The 7,640-nt window shown below is 39.7% G+C and overlaps 1 long non-coding RNA gene across 2 annotated transcripts; it reads right to left on the bottom strand.

Annotated features, from left to right (window-relative positions):
• Window positions 1-797: 797 nt before the first annotated feature.
• LOC137243251 (uncharacterized) lies at window positions 798-6,286 on the bottom strand. Of its 2 annotated transcripts, XR_010950479.1 has the most exons (3): window positions 5,884-6,286; window positions 3,029-3,328; window positions 798-2,964 (listed from the first exon to the last, which is right to left on the bottom strand). It is a non-coding gene; the product is annotated as an uncharacterized lncRNA (long non-coding RNA). The 2 variants fall into 2 exon arrangements; XR_010950478.1 differs by having other exon boundaries at window positions 798-3,328.
• Window positions 6,287-7,640: the final 1,354 nt, after the last annotated feature.

Raw genomic sequence — 7,640 nt, 5'->3', positions numbered from 1 at the left:
ATTAAATAAAAAGAAAAGGAAAAAGAGTGATAAAAAGAAACGATTACAATATGCTTCCAGCTGTACATTCCATTATGCTGGTAAACATTGATAATTTCCAATAAAATTTACTGTTCTTTCACGCACTTGTTCATTTTGAATGTCAGCACAAACTAAGTACAACACTGCTGTTTTGTCAATCACACCGCGACCATCAAATAAGCAAGCGTCAAATGAAAAAATCAAAAATTTTTGATTTTCATCAACGTGTTGCCGACAACAAATACGTGTCTCACGAAGCCACCCGACTGCAGTAACTCACACAAAATTCAATCAATGTCGTTGTTAGTCGCCAGAGCCCTTTAGCAAATAAAAACTTTGCCAGGATCCGGATCCCAGTTCGTTGGAACGTGAGGATTAGCCCGTAACAAGCTGGCAGCACGGGCCAGCGATTATATACTTTTTTATTTGATTTGATACATCAACTTCCGGCGCAGTACGATTTTGACATTTTTCCATCGAATTTACAAAAACAAAGTACATGGAACTTTTATTTATGTTTGTAGGAACGTCACCATGCTGCCACCTTGTATCGTTCCGCCATGCATGCACTGTCAACATCTTAAAAGCCGGCGCACATAAGATTTTGGATATAGCACAATGCATTAAAAGTATATTTGTCCCTCCCCTTGCAAATGCATGCAATCTACTCAGCTGTCAACTCTTGATACCACATCGCAATTGTTATGTGTTCGGCCTTAAGCTATAACGAGTTACCGTTATGTCGTTGTAGCGAATTCGTATTGATTCAAGTGCACTTGCGAGATGTGATTGCATGTTTTATTAATAATTAAAACAGTCTTACTAAATAATTAGCTTTTTTCAACTACGACCTCTTCTATCTTTAATGCTCGCTGCATGTGCTTAATTTACAAAAGTGGTATAAGTTTTTGTTGTATAATTTGGTAATTGTATACGACAGCATGACACTGCTAATACGCGTCCAAGAATAGCGAAAGAGGTGTCAAACGACGCGTCTTGACATCAGTATTAATAATCCGAAACCGGAAAAGAAAAATTTGGGTAATAGTGCAGTTTACGTTACCCACCCAAATTTGGACCAGTGAGGTATCAAAAGATGCGTATTCACGTCTAGATCAGGAATCCGAAAGCGGAAGTTGACTTTTTTTTACCCGTTCTAAAGATATTAACGAAAAACCGAAAAAAGACCCGCGGGTCCCTCCGAAACCGGGGGTGCGATCCATAGTATTTTTGCGCAGAACACCTTTCTGCGTTGGCGGCCTTCGGCCGCGCTTATAAAAAATAACCCTGGGCTACGCCATGCCAAGTCCGGGTGTGTGGTATAACCGTGGCTACCGCCACGATGATGCATACTTTTTTTTGTGGGTAAAACACAAGACCAACCACATTAAAATCGCCAAGTTCAACTGCAAATATCTCCGGACAGAGATAAAATTTTTCTTTTCCGCCAGACTATTGTTCTCGAGCCTAATACGCGTCTTTTGATACCTCGCTCGAAAATCTTGGCCCAAATTTCGGTGGGTACCGTAAACTGCGTACACTACTACCAAAATTTGAAGTCGTTCAAAAGATATTAACGAAAAACCGAAAAATGACGCACGGGTCCCTCCGAAACCGGGGGTGGGATCCACAGTATTTTTGCGCAGAACACCTTTCCGCATTGGCGGCTGTTGTTGTTGTTGTTGTAGCGATTAGGTTACTCCCCGAAGGCTTTGGGGAGTGTTATCGATGTGATGGTCCTTTGTCGGATACAGATCCGATACGCTCCGGTAACACAGCACCATTAAGGTGCTGGCCCGACCATCTCGGGAACGATTTATATGGCCACATTGAACCTTCAGGCCATCCCTCCCTCCCCACCCCCAAGTTCCATGAGGAGCTTGGGGTCGCCAGAGCCTCGTCTGTTAGTGAGACGGGATTCGCCGCTCGAAGGTGAGGTTGACAATTGGGTTGGAGAAGCTATATATTGCGCTACACAACCCCTTGAATCCCCTGCATTTGCGGCCTTTGGCTGCGGTTATAAAAAATTATGCTGGGTGGGTCCAACACCGGTTAGGAGACCAAAACTATATCCGCGCAAAACACTTATGTTCACAATTTCTTTTGTGGGCACTCCAACATTACAACAACCACATGAAAATCGCCAACTTCAACTGCAAATATCTCCAGACAGAGATAAAATTTTTCTTTTCCGGTTTCGGATTATTAATACTGATGTCAATACGCGTCTTTTGACACCTCTCTCTCGATATTTTTGGAAGCGTATTAGCAGTATCATGCTGTCGTATAGAATAACCTTAAATATAAATGTTCAGCAAGTATTTAGAGCGGCGTTTGACCGTAAGAAATTAATTCAACTTAAAGTATCGTGACATTGTTGGCGAAGGTACCAGAAGCTGTTCTATTGTGTTCGTTCAAAAGTTAATGTGTATTAACATATCGCTCATTTACTTCAATAGAGTCGTAATTCAAAAAACACAATTTTCCAAGAGAGCCATTCAAAGATTTCAACTGCCATATGTTGCGCATATAAAGGCATATTTTCATTTTTATATCACGTGGCAAATTTTTAACTCATCACAAAGATTTTTTTATACAGCATAGATCATTATATGAGGTACTTTTATATGTTATTAACTCTAAAGTCATATTTTTTGAGTTATGACACTATTGAAGTAAATGAGCGATATGATAAAATGGTCAGTAAGAGAAACGATAAATCGGTTCTAACAATGCTAAAATACAGATCACATATTTCTTGGCGCTGCTAAATGGTGAGTTTACAGATTCTGTTGTTTTTCTACTTCATACCATATGTTTTTTTCTTTTTCCTGATCGATTTGCCAAGATTCAGAAAGCTTTGCTATAATTCGGATTCCTTGCTAAATCACTGGCTTCGGTGATGGTCGGGCATATTAATGCCCTATTATCAAAAACAATTACCTAAAGTGAAGAAAAAACATTTCTTGAAATTTATTGAGTATGAATTTAAAATTTTTGTATTGACCTTAAGTTAATTTAAAGGAAAATTTTCCAATAAAGAGTACTTGATTAAATACTTCTCTTAATATCTAGGTACATGTTCGGGTTAGCTCAGGTACTGGTACTGAATTCGCCTTGTGCAGAACTATGTAGTTGCAATTCATTATTGGTGGGACTATGCGCATACCTCGCCCAGCGTTAGCAAGATAAGGAGCTTCATGTTCCGGCATGTGAAGCATTTGGTCGACTGATTTTGTGCTACGATTGGCCAATAGTTGTTACTAACCGAAGCAAGCCAGTACGCATCTGATTGATGCAGCTGTGCCTACAAGATAAATAAGGGGACATCTTCGTAAACACAATTTTGCCGTATGATCAGGAGGCATAGAGTCTATTAATTCCATAAAGAGTTCCCTGATGGAACAGGGGTCGACATCTAATACGCGCCCAAGAATATCCAGGGAGGTGTTGATAGACGTGTTTTGACCTTTGTATTTTTGTGTAGAACATCTTGCTGCGTTAGCGATCTCTGGGCGCGCTTAAAAAAATTATCCCGACCGGTCCACAAATAAGGTGGGATCAAAATTAAATCCGTGCAGAATTCCTTTGTTTACACATTACAAGAACCACATTAAAATTGTCAACATCCGGAGAGAGATGACATTTTTTTCCATCGGCTCTACTCCCAAAGAGGATAAATATAATAAGAGCAGTTACTCGTTATTTTTTAGGCATTTACTCGATGTAAACTGCGAGGTAGTCGCTACTTTTGTTTTATGAGGGACATTTTTGAATTGCCTTCCATTTATCCATGCGGTGTTGTCACTTTATGCAAACGTGTTTTTTTGGAAAGAGAATTAAATAATTAATTAAACACAGTCGGAAAAATAAACACAAATACCCCATGAAAATGTATAGAAGACATTTATAAACATTTCGCCCAAAAAAAAAGTGGCGACTACCTCATAGTTTACATCGAGTAAATGCCTAAAAAATAACGAGTGACGGCTCTTATTATATTTATCCTCTTTCATTCGGCTTCCAATCAGCATAACGACTGCTTTTCAGGGAGTTGATATGCGCAATTGAAAGCTTTATAGCTTCAGTGCTTCCGCAACCCAATTTTCAACCACACCTACGCGCAGGGAATCCTGTTACAAATATTAATGTATCAGACATATTTAGCAGGCGAGGCTCTGGCGACCGCAAGGTCCTTATGGAATGGGAGGCGGGATGGCCTAAAAAAGTTGAATGTAGTCATATTATTGGTTCCAAATGGTCGGGCTAGTACCTCAATGATGCTTGCTACCGGATCTATATCCGGCAAAGGACCATGTTGTTGTTGTTGTTGTAGCGATAAGGTTGCTCCCCGAAGGCTTTGGGGAGTGTTATCGGTGTGATGGTCCTTTGTCGGATACAAATCCGGTACGCTCCGGTACCATAGCACCCTTAAGGTGCTAGCCCGACCATCTCGGGAACGATTTATGTGGCCGCGTTAAACCTTCAGGCCATTCCCTCCCTCCCTACCCCCCAAGTTCCATGAGGAGCTTGGGGTCGCCAAAGCCTCGTCTGTTAGTGAAACAGGATTCGCCGCGGATAGGTGAGGTTGACAATTGGGTTTGGAGAAGCTATATATTGCGCTGGCAACCTGAAAGGTTGCGCTACACAGCCCCTTGAATCTGGTATTTTAGTCGCCTCTTACGACAGGCATACCTACCGCGGGTATATTCTGATCCCCTAACCCGCTGGGGTGGCAAAGGACCATCAACATCGATAACACTCCCCAAAACTTTCGGGGAATGTCTGTATTGTTAATACAACTGCAATCGCGAAATGGATCATTGTCCAATCATCCAAAGGACGTGTTTCCAATCCTCGCACTCCAGCTCCTGTAGACACAAAATTACTGAAAGTACAAAATTGTTGGAAAGGATTTAATTCCGATCAACATGGCGACTTTTTCAAGACTAATCCAAACTGAAGTCTTGAATGCATTGGTCTCCAATCCGTTGTTGTTGTAATAACGATAAAGACATACCCCGAAGGCTGATCGATGTTGCTGGTCCCTTGCCGGATATAGATTCGGTACGTTCCGGTAACAAACCACCATAAAGGTACTAGCCCGACCATCTCGGGAACGATTTATATGATCGTATTAAACCTTCTAGGCTTTCCCGCCCTCTCCATCCCCTAGTTCCATGAGGAACTTGGTGTCACCAGAGCCTCGGCTGTTAATCAAACAGTATTCGCCAAGGGTAGGTGAGGTTGACAATTGGTTTGGAGAAGCTATATCTTGCGCTGACAACCCCTTGAGAGGGTTGCGCTGCACAACGCCGTGAATCAATTTGGTATTTTAGTCGCCTCTTACGACAGGCGGGTATATTCTAAGTACTTATTTGCTTTGAGCGAGCCATTTCCGGTTCATCTAATGGCAGCTAGGAGTTTTAGTTTTTCGCAGTCGAACCCCGTTCTAGACTTTCACCAAAAAATTTTGCGTCTACCAAAGAAATTCACGAAATACCGAAAAAAGGCCGCAAACTTCTTCGAACTGGTATTGGGATTCATAGCATTTCTGCGCGGAATACCTTTCTGCATTGACGGCCTTTGAGCCGCGCTTATAAAAAAGTACGCCGGCCGGTCCACCAATGGCGTGGGATCAAATTTAAATCTGTGCAAAACTCATTAAACACCGTTTTTTTTCTGTGTACAACAAAATTACAAGAGCCACATGAAAACCTACAACTTCAAGTGCAAATATCTCCTAAAAGAGTAAAAGTTTTCCGCCTTCGGATTAGCGTTACCGAGGTCAAAACGCATCTTTTGACACCTCCACATTTGTGGACTCGTATTAGCAGTGTTATTGTTGTTGTAATTTATTACCCAACGTATCAATAAAAGTTGTTTGCTGAAAGCGCCTACTAAGCAAAAGCTGCTATCACAAATCCCAGAAAATAGGATATAGTCCATGGTATAGAATCCATGAAATTGATGTTTTACTAGAGTTGCAACCACTGACGGATGGAAATACGGTATTTCTTTGCGTTAACAGCTCTTGCACTTATGTAAGCAAAAGTAGAACACTTTTGTTATGCCATATCGATCTATTTGAAATTACATACATACTAACATAAAGCTATGATAATTCATCATTAACAACATTCAATCGCAAATTATTCTTTTTGTATACATTCCTATTTGAAATGTCCTGTTCAAGCTCATCCGGATTCATGATAGCAACAAAGTGGTTGATTCGCGTCAGCCCAAGGCATCATTTAATATTGAATTTTAGTTCGGTTTAGGAACGGATGTGTGTATCCGGACGCCATGAATGTTTTTTATTTGATCCTTCAAAGTTTGAGTTATTAATTTATGTTGTTTTAAAGTGGACAAGCCCTCGAACTCTTTAGACTCCACAAATACTTCGAACATCGCTCCACATCCTCCAGATACGTCCACAACATTTACATTCGCCTAAAAAGTTTTAAATTACAAAATTTTGTATGTTATTCTCAACTCACTTACTTTAGGAAATCTACCAGACAACAACTTAACAATTTGTTCCTGAGCACTATTTTGTTGAATAGACGAGAAAAAACGAGATAAAGCGAAGTTAATTCCGTATCTAAGATTCATTGCGTTCATATCATTGTAAAGTTTATAATAAAAATATAGTAACCAATGGTTCATATGGCGTTCATTATTATATAGTTTGGCAGCTTAAATAGAGGTTATGTTGCGAATAGAGTGGAAGGCAGTGGACTAGGCACGTATGTCATATAATGAAGGAATGGAGTTCGGAGTTTTTAAAGTTAAAAAAAAAAATGATAAAAGCTTTAATATAAATAAAACGATTGTTTTAATAACAACAAAAACGCCTTATATATTCCATATACATAAATTCGTAAGGATTATCTCACTTTAAAATTTTAGTTAAATAATCTAAAGTTTTTTTTTGAAACTGAGTCGAGAACTGTGCGTGTAATGTGCGAATTTTCACCGATCAGCTGTTAGTTGCTCTACTTGGTAAAATTTGCAATGGTTCATAGCGCTCATACAAGTGGCGAATGTTTGATTAAAACGTTCACAATAGTAAACAGCCTCGATCACCTGTCCAATCGCTGTTCGAATACTTAAATCATTTGCTCACTAGTGTTTTTCAACATTTTTTTAGACGACTGGTATATTTCATTATTTACATCAGGCATGCTTAACCAACGAACCGATATCATTTCGTTACGATAATTAACGTTAATAAACGAAGCAAAGTCATTTCGTTTCGTTTATTAACGTTAAGAACGTCAAATTAACGAAATGATTTTGTTTCGTTTTCTCACATCAAAACGAAATCAAATCGTTTATGTTGATTATTAATTTCAAACTATGCTGGCAAAGCCAATTGATGGCGGAGTCATTAAAGGTGAAAGCATTAGCCAAGCTAATTGCAACTTTTCTCATGAATTTTGACAGTACGAATATTTCTCAGAGTATTTTTGACATTACCACCAACGAATTACACAAACAAATTACATGGAGTTTGTGTGTGTATGTCCGCTCGCTGTTACCACCTTACGGCTTCACCATGGCTATAGCATTGCCAGCACAATTCAAACACAAAGTATCCCGTTTTTGTTAACGTT

The sequence above is a fragment of the Eurosta solidaginis genome, chromosome 3, assembly GCF_040869045.1.
Source record: "Eurosta solidaginis isolate ZX-2024a chromosome 3, ASM4086904v1, whole genome shotgun sequence".
Classification (NCBI taxonomy): domain Eukaryota; kingdom Metazoa; phylum Arthropoda; class Insecta; order Diptera; family Tephritidae; genus Eurosta; species Eurosta solidaginis.
The sequence above is the reverse complement of the archived record's forward strand: the minus strand, read 5'-3'. Positions and strand labels throughout refer to the sequence as shown.